This window comes from Pongo pygmaeus, chromosome 8 (assembly GCF_028885625.2).
Source record: "Pongo pygmaeus isolate AG05252 chromosome 8, NHGRI_mPonPyg2-v2.0_pri, whole genome shotgun sequence".
Classification (NCBI taxonomy): domain Eukaryota; kingdom Metazoa; phylum Chordata; class Mammalia; order Primates; family Hominidae; genus Pongo; species Pongo pygmaeus.
This window is the reverse complement of record NC_072381.2, coordinates 115439048-115456855: the sequence shown is the minus strand read 5'-3', so window position 1 is coordinate 115456855 and position 17808 is coordinate 115439048. Positions and strand designations below refer to the sequence as shown.

At 37.4% G+C, this 17808-nt stretch overlaps 2 protein-coding genes across 22 annotated transcripts in view; one reads left to right on the top strand and one right to left on the bottom strand.

Annotated features, from left to right (window-relative positions):
* The window catches only part of LOC134740129 (uncharacterized), an 89756-nt gene that overhangs the window by 14280 nt on the left and 57668 nt on the right, over positions 1-17808 (top strand). The window lies entirely within an intron of this gene.
* Positions 1-17808, bottom strand: part of ADD3 (adducin 3) — a 127654-nt gene that overhangs the window by 52274 nt on the left and 57572 nt on the right. For 2 of the 21 annotated variants that reach the window (XM_063670244.1, XM_063670253.1), the window contains exon 1: positions 6589-6738. The exons of 16 other annotated variants lie outside the window; for them this stretch is intronic. The gene's annotated coding sequence lies outside the window, so the exon portion shown is untranslated. Of the gene's footprint in view, positions 1-5245; positions 5327-6588; positions 6739-17808 lie in introns of those variants that run through there. 3 more of the 21 variants (XM_063670250.1, XM_054437044.2, XM_063670246.1) reach the window with 3 other exon arrangements.

Below are 17808 nucleotides of genomic sequence, written 5' to 3'. Positions count from 1 at the left end.
GACAGGAAGTGTGTAGAGTAAGCTAAGCCTGCAAAAGGTCATAACCACTATTAAAGCATTTTTTTTCTGATCTTTTTAACTGTCATGACTTTTATGCCCAACAGTTACTGATGGTCAAATGTATTCTGAAGCTCAGCCAAAGCTTTTTTTTTTTTTTTTAGAGTGATACTCAAAACAAAGCAAATATTGGCTTAGTCATGACACTTGTTGTTCTAAAACGTTAATAGCCTATTGTTCACTGTGGTTGTCTCAGCAAGATAATACATTGAAAAACAGCATTTCCTGATAGGAAGTGAATTCCCACTGTGTGTCACAGGACCCTAGCCAAATGCTGGGCTCCAAAGGAGAAACAGCAGTGCCTTCTGGGACTGCGTAACAGACCAGGGTAATGAGACTTCCCCCTCTCTCGTTTAAAATGTCTGTTTCAGCTCAAACTACAATCTATTTGACTGATTTTGCTACCATAGGACTGTTTTCCTAAAATGGTTTCAAATGCTTTAGACAAAGTTTGTTCAACATCCTGTAGACAGCAGCATCCTGTATATTTCTAACTATGAAGAATTTCCTTAGTTATACATGCCACAATGGATGGGGTAATTCGACAAAGAAGCCATCAGGATGTATCTTCAAAACAGTGGGTGACCATTTTCAAGCGTGGTTTCATACAAGCAATTGTTAAAAAATCATAATATGTGAAGCACAATAATTGCAACAGATTTTCATACATCAGATATGTTTTAGTAGACAAAAATTTAGGCTCAATTAATTAGTCCAAGCACCACAGCATTACTTAGAGTTCAATTAGTGAGAAACTGGTGTCACCAGCAGAGCCTCATACAGAAGTGTGCCTCCAAAGTAACTGACACTGTACTAAGACATTAAGACCTCCTTTTTAAACACTGAAAACATACTTTTCATCTATTTTCACAGATTCAAATTTAAATAATTTTTTTAGCTCCAATCACCAGTGGATATTAGAAAGCTCCAACAACACAAGAAACAGGAGCAGTTGTCATTTTAGAGGATACTAAGCAAGACTGTTTCAGTTACCTAGGTACTCCCAGCATTTAATTCAGTGCTTGGCTGCTAGAAGGTCTTCTATACATTTTGCTAAGTGGAATTGTATGTCAAAAAATGTGTATGAAAATTAACAAGGAATACTAATAATTATCTAGCATTATTTGAATAATAAATAATATCTCAGATTATAGAAAAGTATATGCAAGGTATATAAGCCTTCTGCCAAGAAACTAAGGTAACCACCACACAAACATACAAACTCTCCTACCTTCTGGCCAAGAAAATGTCTTTTATCTTCCAGTTGTAATTACACAAATCAAATGAAGTCCTTACATCATTTTATCTTTAGAACAGCTGTCATTTGATTGAATTATGAAACTAAAACTGTGAAACAGGCAATGCTACCCAATGCTAAATATCCTATGTGTGATACAGCAAAAATACTGCTTTTGTTACTTTATAACTTTGCCATGTAACTTTGTAACTCTGCTGGCAGGATATAGTTCACCTCTAAAGCAGCTTCCTCAGCATCAAATCTGAAAACTTTAGTTATGTTAAGTAATGTCAGTTTTAGCATTTAACGAAACAAGGAGATGGATTAAAGGGCTAGAATGTACAAACAGTTTAAACAAGAAACCTGAAGCCAAGTTTCAAAGCCCTAGGATTACTTCTCAATGGTTGGACTCACTGAAAATTATAAGGATCCATTTTAAAAACGAACACAACCTCACAATCTTCTTCCTCAAGTATTCAAGCCTGATAAAAAGGATTTGCTTTTAATTCTGGAATGGGTTTTATACTTTTGAAATTGACTTTTTAGAAAAGGATAGTTTACGTAAAATATAGAATGATATTCAACTTTCCTTTTTTACATTCTTAAACTTTAAAATAGCTTAGGCCATATGGAAGGTCAAATAAATTACAGACCACACAATATATACAAAAGATGTTTTTAATTTAAATACGAGAAACTTCATATAATTTGGGTTATCCAGTTTAAATCAATATTCCAACAAAAATACTACATAAATATTGAAGTTGGATGGGACATTAAAACTCATCTATTTCAATCTCTCATTTTATAGATGGTAAAACTGAGGATTCAAGGAGGTCAGGTGACCCACCCCAATACCACATCCAAGTTACCCGACTTTGAACCCAATGTTCTTTCACTGCCCTGAGGAGAAATGACTTCCTCCAGGGGCAGTTCTTACCCACCCCCACCACCCATGAATGCCTGGGATAGTGCGGCCTACTTTTGGAGCCCTAGTCTGATACATAGAAGTTGGTGAGAGAATTTTCTATTTCCACACAGCACTATTATACCTTCCCTATAGTACCCGAGTTCTGGGTTCTATCCCAAAACGGAGGTAGGAGAAGACTGATAGCATAAGTACGTCTGATGGAGAGGGGATGGGACAAACTTGGAAATGATCCAAATATCCATCAAAGGAGGAATAACTGAGTTACAGTACATCCATCCACACAATAAAGTACTATAAAGCCATCAAAAAGAATGAAGTAGGCTGGGTGCAGTGGCTCACACCTGCAATCCCAGCACTTTGGGAGGCTGAGGCAGGTGGATCACTTGAGGTCAGGAGTTTCAGACCAGCCCGGCCAACATGGTGAAACCCCATCTCTACTAAAAATACAAACATTAGCCGAGCTGTTATCCCAGCTACTCGGGAGGCTAAGGCAGGAGAATCGCTTGAACCTGGAAGGCAGAGGTTGCAGTGAGCCAAGATCACACCACTACACTCCAACCGAGGCGACAGAGTAAGACTCTGTCTCAAAAAAAAAAAAAAAAAAAGGAAAAGAGTAGATACATAATGGTATAATTTTATATGGATTAAAAAGATGTTCAGGTAGATCTCACACACACACACACACACACACACACTCTGTCTCTCTCTCTCTCTCTCGTCATTTTTTTGAAAAATAAATTCCCCTCTGGGGAGTGGGGCTGAGGGATTAGGGTGGGAAAAACATTTTGTCACATGCCCTTTTATATTATTTTATCTTTTTACCATATGCATTTTTTAGTAAAACTGCCTTTTAAAAGTACATTAAAGCAGAGAAAGGAAATTCCATGGAGCTCTGGGAGACAACTCTGGTGATGAAGATAAAGAAAGGGTTTATCAATGGTAATTTGACACTCTATATCTAATGTACATGACACATTATATCTAGTTCTCTAGAAAAGCCTTCTCAATGCTTTTCATGTCATGGTATGTGTATTAGTTCTCACTAATAGGGTATGCATAAATAAGACAAAGCTTGTATAGCAGACTGGAGTAAACAGGAGATTGAGGGGCAGATGCACAGGGCTTGGTAAAAAATATTCCAGTTTCTTTATATTATGTACTTAGGAAAAGATAGAGTATTACTGGAGATATTAACTATGATTTTCTATTAAAGTTCCAAATAAAAATCTATTTAAAAATCTTCTAATTTCAATATTTAACAGCAAATTCGTTGGCAAGCTTTGCTCCAGCATAACTGTAAAAGTCTAAGTTTAACTGTATTCCTCCAAAGTTCAAAGGGACAGTACATTGTAACCAATATTTTTTGAAATGAAACATAACAGAAAATAGCGTTTTCTGTGTTGTAAGAGAAATTTATTTCAGAGATGTAAAGTGGTTCGTGTGTGTCATGATTGGGTCATGATGCAAAATATACTGAAAAAAGTTTGAAAGCCACTTTTACCCAAGGCTACAAAACTAATAGCTGTACACTGAGTAGCCAATGTTTAAGGAAAGGTCCACGAAAACACTTGTGGCAGGAGGTTGGCCTAATTTCAACTTGAAAATGCTGATGAGATGATTTATATAGCTAGTTCTACTACTCAGATATTAAAAAGTAAATTTCAAAATTCCTGACAGACACAACTTCTTAAAGTAAAGCTTTAGTTTTCATGTCACTTATAAGAATGAATGAGTTAACATCCAAACATTTTTCTCTCAATTCTAGTATATTCCCTTTAGCATTGCTGGGATAGTCATGTGTCTTTACAAAGAAAATTAGGGTACTCAAAGCTAGAAAAGATCTTAGAAGAGGCTAACCCAAAGTCCTAATTGTATAGGTAAAGAAACTAATGTCCAAAGAGGGAAAACAGTCTCTTGATTCCCAGGCTAGTGCTTTTTGCTATGATACCACATCTGTGCTTTATTCTTACATCCTTATGAAGTTAGAAGACAGCTAAATCCAATTACTACCAAGTAAAAAGGAGGAAGCTGAAGCAAGGAGATGCTAAGAAGTCTTAGTTCAAAAAGGATGACACAATGTCACCCCTGCAAACCTTACAGAAATTAGCCATTTTCAACATTCAGCTTTGATTTCAACAGAGGCAGTTGTTCAATTTGCTTGCACCAAATGAGTGTCCACCCAAAGTGTACGCATGACCACACACCAGAGAGTATAGATAACACAAAGCACAGCCTCTCTCTCTCCACATGCCCACTTCAGTCAGTGAATAATTAAACACTCCAAAGGCATTTAAAACTCAGGTACAAAGAGAAACTCAGTGCGTGAGGGAGAAAAAAGATCAGACAGACCCCAGTTGCAAAAAAAAAAATTGCTGAACATGGACCTCAATGAACAACAATAATTCTCCTATAGTTCAACTCACCATTCACGTCACCAACTCTAGAAAGAACACAGAGGCACGGAACTGATGAGGCATGGAACAGAACTTTGGGCTGCAGCCTGCCCCAACTCTTCTGACAAATACCCAACAGCAACAGGACAAAGCATCATTATGACAGAAATAAAAGGCTCTTTAGATGCTGCCTTTTTTTTAATTCAATGAACCCACTCTTACACACAAAGTTCATGTCACGATGTCTCAAAATACAGTATTGCCAGATTATGCTATTAATGGGTCCAATAAATTCAGTACAAAACACTACTTCAAGCATTTTCAAGTTAAATAACTAGCACATTTGGGAGAATACTATTTGCCTTCATTTGAACAGTCAGTGTCATCCCCAAAATCATTAAAAATAACAATTCAGTAAACTGTTTAAGAAAGGGAAAGAAAAAAAAAAAAGCAGACAAGTGAACTAAAAGAAAAAAAACTTAGTGGAGTGATAAAGCCAGAGGGCTCCTCCCAAAGAAGAATATTGCATGTTACCAGCAGCTGGCACAAAGCTTAACCATCTATCTTATCTGTGTTTCCCCTTAAGCTGTGAGCAATCCGTATTACAATAGACAATCCATTACTTACAAAAAAATTGAAGTGCTGTACATTTCTTACGCTGGTTTTTGTGTGGCAATTCTGTTGCAATACTGCCCTAAAAATGAACTTTGTTTTAAAGAGCAAGATATCCACACTCAATGTGGTTAAAGCAAGGGTGGAGCTCACTCTGGGGGAAACAACACACCCAGGCAGACTTCAGTGAGAGCAAACTGCACATTAATATTGCCACACGTTTTTCAGAGCCTCAGAGTCACAATTAATTGATTAGTCCTCCTAAAAAAGTGGGGGAGAGTTCATGTTTGTAGATCATCTTTCCTGCCTTGAAGTAAAATGTGTTCTCATTTCTTGTTTGTGAAGAAAGTAAAGATAAAATGCAAGACAGATCACAGTTCAACCAACAGAATGTTAGATGGAAGTGGAGTACTATAAAGGAAGTCCAACCATGCCAACTTCTAAGTTTAGCAACAGCAGCTTTTACATATCTCAAGGTGTCAGAAGCATTGCTCATTCTAAAACATTACTTCAGCCAGTTTCCAGAGGTCCTGAACATGAACACAAATTACCTCTTTCTCTCCTCACCAGTGCTCTAGTTCTCCTAGCAATGCACAAACAATAAAAACATTTTATTATCAACTAGCAATAGTTCCCTTCAAAATAAGATGTCATTTATGGAGTTGCTCTGGTAGAATATTGAAATGTACATGTAAAAAAGAAAATTATTTATTATGCATACCATACATTTAAAAATTTTATACTCACCCACTTTTTCAATAATTTTGTAGGAATTTTATTTTAAAAAGTTTTCCACAGTATGTATAAATACTGTACAAATCTCTTTAACAGGATCTAAAATAATTTATCAGTTACTGAAACTATTATCAAACATCTGATAATTATGTAAAGTGATTTTAACCAATACTATTTTCTGTATACGCATATTCAGAAACACAACCAAGAGTTATTTTTAATTGAATTCCTATAATCATAAAATTAAAGTTTGAGTAAAATAAGCATATAAAAAACTATATGATTGTTTACATAGAATTTAAAATGAACAATGGAAAAGGATTTGAGAGAACACCAGGAAAATATTATTTTTAATGATGCATGTTGTCACGTTACTCTAGCCAAAAGCTACTCTCTCACATTGGAACAATAAATCAGTTTGGAGTATTGAACATTTCAATATTTTGAGAGATGGCCTAGAACATCCTCTCTCAGGACCCCAGTGAGGGGCTGTTGACTGATCTTGCCTTTGTTGGATTATGAGGTCACTCTTGCCACATGATAAATTAACCATTCCAACATACTCTTCTCATAGTCTAACAGCATGATTTATTTTTTCAACCATCTATGTAATTATGAATCACCTGCTGCTATCTCTTGGCTCTTCCTCATCTCCCCCTCAAACTAACAATTCAAAGTTACCAGTTGGTTATTATAGTAGAAGAATCCTGTCTTGATACTTTTTGGATTTGCACTGGCAGAACGTGTTTTCAAGCCAAACTTCACTTTCACAGCTGCAAAGGAAATGACAAGAGAAGAAAAACACAGCCAATATATATCAGCAATTAATTCCATCCACAACTGCCCAGCTGTTTGTGCATGGAAGAATCAGTCTGTTTCCTTTTGGGGCTTTCACCACTGAAAATTGATACTGCACATTCAGAGACACAAGCTGTTTGTAACATGTCAGGAATGTGCGCAAGATCACACAGAGTTGAAGAGACAAAGTGAAATCCAGATCTAGTTTTCTTGGGACTTGCCAGTATTATTTCACAGCTTTAAAAAAAAAAAAAAAACCATAAAAACACCCCAATCACAGAGAGAGCAAAATACATGAAAAAATATTCTCCCTTCTGAATATCACCCTTCCAATAAACGAGAAAATCTGCCAATGATATCAGATTTAGTATCAAGAATAGACACTCTGATTTATTGGCATAGACAAGGTGTGACATTCTTAGGAATCCACATGCCCTCAGTATGTTAAATCCAGCCAATACTCTGGACTACACAGCTACTTGCCCAATGTGTAGTTAGTCCCTTTAAAAAATCCTTATAAATGTGAAAGTTGTTGGGAACCAATGCTTCCACCACAGTCATGCAGAAAAGCAAGTTTTTCTTGGTTAGTCTTGATATTATTTGGCACTCACATAACACTCCTGTTTCAGGGATTCATGTAAATTTACAGATCCAATCTTCTAGGGTAACTTTCAAGCAATGAAATTTCTCCTTCCCTCCCCTCTCCTCAGTTTTGTAGATTTTAAATAAAAATACTCTACTGAGTGCCAGAAGCTTAACAACTAAAGTATCGGCTTGTGTGCAACTCATGAAGTATGCTATCCCCCTTCTCTCCCTGTCCTCCAAATTCAATTTTATTTCAAATATTTTTTTCATTTAAATTTTGTAAAATGTCATTCTGTCATATTGTATTTTCAGTACATAAAATGACTTGCGATTAGTTATTGTTATGAAAGTTAGCGAAAAGAGAAAGACAGCATTTTAAAAACAAAATAATTGAAAACATATTTTAGCTTTAAGATAAAAAAAAAAAAAAAAAGGAAATGAGGTAGCCCCATGACTGAATGCATTGTCCTAAGGGCCTTCCCCTTCCCCTTTTGCCCTCCAATCAACGTCAGCTGCACAAGAGTTCACGCACTCCTAATGCCTGTACATTCTCAAATACAAATACAACATAGATAGGACACTCACTCTGGGCACCACTAAGGTCTAGGGCTTGATCAATGAAGAGAAGACAAACTGTCTACTCCAAATAGGGGAGTGAATGAAACATTCCATAAGCTTCCAAATGGAGATGTTTTCAAGTGCCAGAAATCAAACCAGTACAATGAGAAACTGTCTCCAACTAAAGTGCTATGAATCCCGAAGTCACAAAGTTTGATTTGTTAAGGAACTACCAGGCATCTCAAACATGTGGTAGACTAAAAGTACAAAACCAAAAAAAAAGGGCTTTTCCTTTTCAACAAACATCATCTGGTCAAGGATATATCGGGTTGGGAGAGGAGAGAAGTTTAATCTTTGGCTGATGGTGACACCAACTTCTAGAAATGTGGTATTTAACTATTAGTGACTTAAAACAGCCACAGAGATGAGCTTTGCTTGGCAAGCTTCAGCTCTGTGGGACATTCAGTCTAGCTTGAAATGTCTATGGAAAATAACCTCTCCATCTACTACAAGACTGGCTAAGGAAAAAAAAAAGGTCTGTCTAAACTGTTTAAATCAGGTTAAATTCATGTTAGTCTGGGGTGGGAAGCTGGCTGCTTCCATGGGTTCCTCTACTCAGTTGGGAGCACCTTTGTATTCCAACAAATAGCACGGAGCTTAGAGCTTAGCCCACTGAAACCATCCGTAAGTGCTGAATGGTAATTTTAGTTATAATAAAAACAAAACAACTAAGGATGAACACTCTCCAAAAAGGAAAGCAAAATGACAGAAAAATAGGGGGCAAGGAGATGATCAGAGTAAAATGCATGAAATATTAAAAAGATTAAAAACCAACTGTGCAAACTTGTGTGTCCTCAGAGATCTAAATGCTGCTAAGCAGTTAAAGTGCCACTGGAATAATTCAGACTGCTGTGCAGTGCACTTTACATACTTATTCCATGTACTTCCACAGCAACCCTATCGGTAGTACTGTTATGATGCCTCCTTTACAGATAAGAAAACTAGGGCCGGGCGAGGTGGCTCACGCCTGTAATCCCAGCAGTTTGGGAGGCCGAGGCGGGTGGATCACGAGGTCAGGAGATCGAGACCATCCTGGCTAACACGGTGAAATCCTGTCTCTATTAAAAATACAAAAAATTAGCTGGGCGTGGTGGTGGGCACCTGTAGTCCCAGCTACTTGGGAGGCTGAGGCAGGAGAATGGCATGAACCCAGGAGGCGGAGCTTGCAGTGAGCCAACATAGTGCCACTGCACTCCAGCCTGGGCGACAGAGCTAGGCTCAGTCTCAAAAAAAATAAAAAAAAAAAGAAAACTAAAACTCAAAGAGGTTAAGCAAATAAGGTCATACAACTAGTGGCAATGGAGATAAGTCGAACAGTGATTTTTTCATCCCTGGTGATTTTTACAATAGGCCAATTTTACACACACTATGGAGGTTCTAGGTTGAAGAAAACTCAGTTGTGGGATTCTGCTGAGGGAGTAAAACTCAAGGGGAGAAAAAAAGTCCTGGACAAAAGGTAAACCAAAGCCAAGGTGTAAGAGTTGTGTGAGTTCTATGTAGGAGGAAGCTTCATGAAACAGTCTGCCATCCTATAGTTATAATTCAGAGATGTCCCTTGAACTGCAGAAGGGCTCAAGAGTAGCTCTTACTCTCTCACAGCTTTTGTTCCCCCAGTTAACTGTTCTCACAAGTGATAATACCACATAGATAACTCCTTGATAAAAATGCTGACCATGGTGTTCACGCTTCAGAAGATAATGAGAGCCTATCCAAGTTGGTGAAATCCAACTGTTGTCTGCAGGCATTTCTGACTATATTCTATAATTTCCTATTTGAGGGATGCCCTGGTTTAGCCTCTCCTGCAAAGACGGATTTGTGAAGAAAAGCCTCCTACAGGCCTCCACCCGGTAAAGCCTCAAGTCCCACAACCCTCTGGCTTACTTCCAACATAGCACTCCTTACACCAACTGTCTGTTCCCTGGGTATACCTTTCACACGTACAGTGTCCAACTTGAGGGCAGGGCCCCTCAGGACCTAGACCAGGGGTTGAAAAAGGAGTTTAAAAAATATTATACATGGTGGCCGGGCACGGTAGCTCACACCTGTAATCCCAGCACTTTGGGAGGCCGAGGCGGGTGGATCACGAGATCAGGAGATCGAGACCATCCTGGCTAACATGGTGAAACTCCATCTCTACTAAAACAAAAAACAAAAAAATTAGCTGGGCATGGTGGCAGGCGCCTGTAGTCCTAGATACTCGGGAGGCTGAGGCAGGAGAATGGCGTGAACCCAGGAGGCAGAGCTTGCAGTGAGCCGAGATCGTGCCACTGTGCTCCAGCCTGGGTGACAGAGCGAGACTCCGTCTAAAAATAAATAAATAAATAAAATTATACATGGTAAATGAATAATGTCCCTTGCCTATTTAATATGTGATAGATGGTTATTTGTTAAAACAGGTAATCCAGGATTTAAAAAGGAAGAATTATAGAAAAGGCAAAGTTGGGGATAAGTGAAATATGGTTAATGTTCAAAATAGGCTTTTTCTGGATAAAAAATGTACACAACATAACCTACAGTGAATGATAAGTTCAGCTTATTAAAGCTGAGGTTGAAATTCAGTAAGTCATTAGGTCTAAAGATTAGGCATGATCCCCATTTAAAACAAAAATTAACCAAACTAGTGAGGTTGTATTTTATCTTCAAGGTTGCCAAACTAGAGGTAGAAAGACATAATATGGCTTTGACTCTATTGATGGCATAGTACTTCTGAAAACTATGCATTTTATTAACACCTCGTGAAGACAGACTACATGAAAAAGAAAAAAAGCACAGAATAAAAAGTGAAGAATAAATCTATTTGTGCCATTAAAAAAATCTGCAATCATGAATAATTTCTGTTTTGGGAAAAGTTCTAAAACGGAATAGAAAACAAGTAAAAACAAAATGAAATATAGCCACAATATATGAAATATTCATGACACATGCAATTTGTTTTTACTTTCTAAATCTTTGAGGTATAACTTTTATTTTTAACTGTGGCAAGAATACATGAGATCTATCCTCTTAAATGTAAGTATACATTACTGTTGATTATAGGTACAATGTTCTATAGCAAACCTAAAGAGCCTTTTTATTTTGTTGGACTGAAACCCTCTCCCCTGCAATTTGTTAAAAATGTTACTTTTGCTTTGAGCTGTTCCATCTAAGGATATGGGGCTCTGTAGGCATTTTTAAATTGCTTTTTCCAACTATGAGACATCTCTTTACTTGGAAAAATATGTTTTACATTTCAAATACTTTACCCAGTAAAAGCCATTCCCCCAATTTTTTTTTAATCTTGGGAAATTTAAGTATTTATCAATGATGTTTCTAAAAATTATCCTCCTAAAACAAATTCAAGCACTTAGCTTCAAACACTGCTGTCGGATAGGCAGGAGGCAAAGCGGGCTCCCCACCCCCCCCAAAAAAAACAACAAAAAACTAAAAACAAAACAAAAAAAACCCACATGATGTGTTTGTAGGCCTACTAACACTCTCAGCTTCTCTGAGATCTAGCTCTAGAACTTGGGCTGCCTGTATATGACAAGAGCCACATCCCAGCCTCTAAAATTAATGCTTTAAGAGTCCTCAGATGTGATAAGTAAGCATTTTCCAAGACAGGGCGAGAGATAAGTTTGGATATCCGCACCCCAGCCCCCAATCTTTATTCTTCAACCCCTGCCTAACTCTGCCTGCCTTCAAGTATCTTAATGTGTTTTTCCACTCAATGGTTGATAGATTTGCTATATACTCAGTAGCATGATAGAAGGTGTAACAAAAACAAAACTGGTCTGTAAATTTATCTCTTCTGTACATTTTAGAGGGATTTCAGTTTACAGAATCATACATACTGCTCCCAAACATAACTAAAGTGTAGAGTATCAATTTATTCTCTGCAACCTACAGCTGTACTGATCACATAACCTACTTTGATTTTAGATTTTTTAAATTTATATTTAAATTCTGAGTTGGTAAATCAATTCACCATATATTTCTTTTCTACTTTTTTCTTAAATACATTTATTCTACTAACTATGCATTCCCCTACTATTACATGCTAAAATTGAACAGGTAGCATGGTAGAAAATGTAAGAAATGAATGAGACATTGTCTCTGACCCTAAAATACTAGCAATTTAGTGGGTTGGGGCAGGGGAGAGGGAGAGACAATTGTAGCACACTCTGTTATTATGTTATAATAACTACAGATTCAGAGAAAGGAGCCTATTTGAAAGGTTACAGGGCAAGTTACCCTGGAGCTTGGTCTAAAAGGAATGAGTATATATGTATGGGGTGAAGAGGAGAAAGATTAAAAAAAGACAATATTATGTTTTAATAAACTTTTAACACATGGCTTTACTTTAAATAAAAGTATCACAGATTATAACTAATACAAAAGGGAAATCAAAATTGCCACTGGGTAACAGTTTACTGTGGTTTGTATAATTTAAGCTACAGGAAGCCTACAATCTATTAGCGAACCACACAGTTTGGTGTCATGTGCTTTTGCTTTCACTCTAATCTGACTTGCATGCTAAGAAAAGAAACTCAAAAGCCATTTATATTCTTTTTTAAACAATGCTTGTTCTTACACTGCATTAACCAATGACTTAGAAATAATTAAGACCAATTATCTTGAAAGCCAGTCAAATTGTAATCTGACACCACATCACCATGAAAAGAGGCATAAGAATGTTCTAGGTTAATACTAAAGTCAGTAAACAAATTTCATGATCAACGTGGCACTATAGTATACTACACCCTATGGGCTCAAATCCTTAAAGGCATCAAGTATAAGCAAGGTAGATTTAATCGGAGAGGGTGGGAAGGGAAAAAAAAAACCACAACTAATAAGCATTATGTTTTGTAAGGCACTTAAGTTCTAAGGTTCACTGGCCCAGAAAGCTGTTGATATATGAGAAAGGTTACTTTTGTGGATTGAAAAATGGGCTAAGGTGATTAAATATACATTTAAAGCTGAAAGGGATGATATGTTAAATTGCTAAGACTGGGTCACTCATTTGGTCAACTTACTATTGATGAGAAAATGCCACAGGGTTAATGTTTAAGATGCTTCCACATTGAAGTACAAATAAATAACAAATCTTCCAATTTTACGAAGAAGAATATGCAGATCATTTACAGCATATACAATCATGACAACCTGAGAGGAAAAATCCTTTAAAACGAAAAAATTCAGGTAGGATTATTTATGTAAATTATTTAAAGATTCCTTGCCAGGTTCTCTTAAATAGTAATTGCACCTGCATTTAACCATGTTATACTGAGATACAGACAATTTTTTTTTTTTTTTAAGACAGGGTCCCACTCTGTTGCCCAGGCTGGGTGCAGTGGCATGATCATGGCTCACTGCAGCCACAACCTCCCTGGGCTCAAATAATCCTCCCAGCTCAGCCTCCTAAGTAGCTGGGACCACAGGCTCACATGACCACGCCCAGCTAATTTTTCTATTTTTTGCAGAGACGAGGTCTCACCATGTTGCCCAGGCTGATCTCAAACTCCTGCGTTCAAGCGATCCAGCTCCCTCAGCCTCCCAAAGTGCTGGGATTACAGGAATGAGCCACCATGCCCAGCCACTAGCCAATTTTTTAGGAGCATATACTTTATATAAAGCAAGGGCTGTAAGTACTTTATAGTAATGAATTCACACCTACAACATCTAAACTTTGACAAAAAAGAAAAAATCCTTTTGCCTTTCAAAACGTTCACTTCAGGAGTTTAATCCTGGAGTAGGAAATCCTCAATGAATTCTTTGGACAGTGTATATGTAACAGCTGTCCCTAGGTATCCATCAGGGATTAGTTCCAGGACCTCCCATGGCCACCGAAATCCAAGATGCTCAAGTCTCTGATATAAAATGAAGTGGTATCTGCATAAAACTTTGTACTTCCTCCTGAATACTTTAAATCATCTCTAGATTATTTATGATGCCTAATACAATGTAAATGCTATGTAAGTAGTTATTCTGTATTTTTACTCTAATATTTTCAATCTGCGGTTGGTTGAATCTGAGAATGTGAAACCCTCAGAAGTGGAGGGCCAACTGTAACTTCCTCAGAAGATTCAGAGAAAAGGAGGGGGGGCGGTGGAAAAGCTCATGACAATTGCTTCTGAACCTCTGAGAAGGAAAGTGACAGGAGCAGTACAAAAACTGGGTGGAAGGGGGAAAAGGAGGAGCTAAGAAAGCAGATGAAGAGACAATATAGGGAGCCAAGGGTGACATGAGATAAGGCGATCAAGTAACTGTGGCAGCCAAAGAGGCTGGGCCACACCCATAGAGAGCTATGTGGCTTATTTCAAGGGGGTGGAACACTGAGCAAGTGAACAATTTTGGTTTTGTTTAACTGGAAGGTTGCACAATCCTGTAAATGGGGGAAGGAAAGGGGGTGTTTTTCCAGTATAGAGAAAGTTAGGATAAATAGCTATCACTTTAAAAAATATTAAACAAAGAGAAGTAATAACTAAATCATTCATAGGAATATGAAAAAAAACAAAGCAAATCAAAGCAAAAATAATCTGGCATTGTTGGTATTTTAGAAAAGCAATGTACACCTTATACATGAAAAACTGAGAACCTTGAGGAAAGAAATATAAACTCTATGTAAACCCAGAACATTACTAATTGACTGTCATGATGAAGCTTTTTATCTTGTGGACCATGCCATCCTTCAAACTACAAGATCCCTATAAAGTACACTGACACAAATTTTGGGGTATGTGGATCAGTGTAAGGTTCTTCCTCACTCCAACTTTAAATTTGGCAGCTTATAGAAATAATTCTCAATGACTGGATTCTTAAAACTTAATCCAAGATAAGCAATACTGTGACTTCTGTGGGATATTTCCAAGTTATTAATCTGAAACAGTTCTCAACCTCTTTAAACTCATTCCTGCTGGTCCAATATAATAAATGATATGATGCTTTAAATAAAAAGGGGAGGCGGAGGGAAGAAAGAAGGCCCAAGTTAGCACCTCTGAAGTTGTTTTAAAGTTTATAAAAACTGCAAATGAGAAGTAATAACATAATATACATTTATTATATTTTTCAATCATGTGGCTAGAAACTACAGAAATAATTTTAGAAAGGCTTTCTTCCAGATGCAAATTACTTTATTTGATTTCACGTTTAACAGTTACTGCCTTTACTACACTCTAGGAAATGAAAGTTGAAAAATATTTCAAGTTTTTTATAGATGATTTATTAATCAAATCTACTGATTTTTCTAAGCATTAATATCTTCCTACAGGAATTTTTTTAAAAGGCACTATACATTTAACAAGCATTTGCTTTCACCATAATACAAAAGTCAAGGTGTGCTTGCTAAACCAGAAACCAATCAGTGCACCTAGACCCGTGTTCTTAACACAGTCAGAACAGAGCAACCAAGTGTAGCTTTAACGTTTTGGCTTACCAGTTTGTAAACAAAAATTTGTAGCTAGAGTGCAAAAGAGGGATCTAAATATACAAACCTCTCTCAACATAATGTCATTATATAGATCACACCACTAGTAAGAAACGCTCATGGAAATACTCTTATTTTAGAATTTCCAAAAAATTCTAGACAATTATATCTCAAAGAAATATAAGCTGCTTAAGATTTACAAAAGAATTTCAGAGTCACAGTCAACAACTAGAAACCAGGTTTTCTTCAAGTCACAAATTGTGGGCTAGGCTTATCGAAGCCTGTAACAGACTTCTGTAAGATGGGGAGTTGTTACAGAGAACCCCACAAAAAAAAAACAGAATGTTGAAGGGTTCATTCTTAGTTAAAAGTTTGACCAAAAAGAAAGAAAAAAAAATCTATCCCTTAACAGAGAGAATTAAAAACCCTAATCAAGGGCCGGGCACGGTGGCTCACACCTGTAATCCCAGCACTTTGAAAGGCCAAGGAGGGTGGATCACGAGGTCAGGAGATCGAGACCATCCTGGCTAACACAGTGAAACCCCGTCTCTACTAAAAATACAAAAATTAGCCAGGCGTGGTGGCACATGCCTGTAGTCCCAGCTACTCAAGAGGCTGAGGCAGAACTGCTTGAACCTCGGAGGCGGAGGTTGCAGTGAGCCAAGATCGTGCCATTGCCCTCCAGCCTGGAGGGCGACAGAGAGAGACTCTCAAAAACAAACAAACAAACAAACACTCAAATCAAAAAGCCTTATCTGTCTTTTCCAGAACGCTGAATGGAAAAAGTCTCCCTTGCTAATCTGTAACAACAGGCCTACACTCACAAAGATTTGAGATTTGGGTTTATACACCAGCATGGTCCAGAAAACCCCAAGTCAAGAGAGAAACATGAAGTGGTCTTCATGTTTCAAGACACTTAAATTAAGATAAGTGTTCAAAATCCTTAAAGATAAAATTAGAAGCATGAGAAAGGAGGATGCTATAAAGACCAGCAGATTTTAAGGACTATTGAATAATTGAAAAAACTTAATGGAGTAACAGTACATGAGACCCAAGAGAGTAAACTAAAATACAGACTTGAAAAAACTAGCCAGAATGAAGCACAGAGAGACAAAGAAACAGAATATACAGAAGAGAGGCTAAAAGGTCAGGCGCCGTGGCTCACACCTGTAATCCCAGCACTTTGGGAGGCTGAGGCAGGTGGATCATTTAAGGTCAGGAGTTTGAGACCAGCCTGGCCAAAATGGTGAAACCTCGTCTCTACTAAAAATACAAAAATTAGCCGGGCATGGTGGCACACACCTGTAATCCTAGCTACTCAGAAGGATCACTTGAACCTGGGAGGCAGAGGGTGCAGTGAGCCAAGATCGAGCCAGTGCACTCCAGCCTGGGCAACAGAGTAAGATTCTTTCTCAAAAAAAAAAAAAAAGGGGAGAGAGGCTAAGAAAAAAGAAAGAGAGAGACAGACAGAGACAGACACACACTAAGAGACTTTAGTAGAGTCCAACATACCAAAGTTCCTGAAGAGGAAATAGATCAGAGGAGATATTCAAGGAAATCATGGCTAGAGACTTTTTGCAGAGTGGTCCAGGGACAGATTGCCTACAAAGGACTGACAATTAAACCTGCAACAGACTTCAAAAGAAGACTAAATAAAAGCAATGAGACAAAGAAGTATATTCAAATTGCTGGGAGAAGATGTCAGTCTAGGAATTGTATATCTAACAAAACTATCTTTGGAGAATAAGAGTAAAATAAAACACTGTCTCACTAAAAAGTTTTATGAACATACTAAAGGAACTTTTAAAGGACAAATTCCAGGAAGAAAGAAATTAAAACTGGAAGGGCAGGCTGGGATGGAAGAAACAACAGTGAGTGAAGAAATTTGTAATTTTTTTTTTCTTTTCTGAAACAGGGTCTCGCTCTGTCGCCTAGGCAAGATCTCAGCTCACTGCAACCTTTGCTTCCCAGATTCAAGCAATCCTCCCACTTCAGCCTCCTGCATAGCTAGGACTACAGATGCATGCCACCACCCCTGGCTAATTTTTGTATTTCTTGTAGAGATAAGGTTTTGCCATGTTGCCCAGGCTGGGAAACATGTAGTTTTAAAAATACTATATAAAACAATAGCAATAACAAATGCAGGTGGTTAAAAACAAGGTGAACTAATACCCTGGTTAATAATAGCATATAAGATAAGAATAGAAAATAAGAGTATTTTAAGATCTTTGTATTGTTGAGAAAAAGGGAAGAGACAGCTATTAACTTTGGATTTTAAGAACGGATGTTAACATTTTAAGGGTATCTGAAAAAAGATAATCCAGAATATATCTTTTTAGACCACTGATATCAATAATAAAAAGAAAAATAACCCAATTTTTCTATTAGTAAAAGACGTGAACAGCACTTTGCAAAAGAACATCCAAAAAACCAGTAAGTA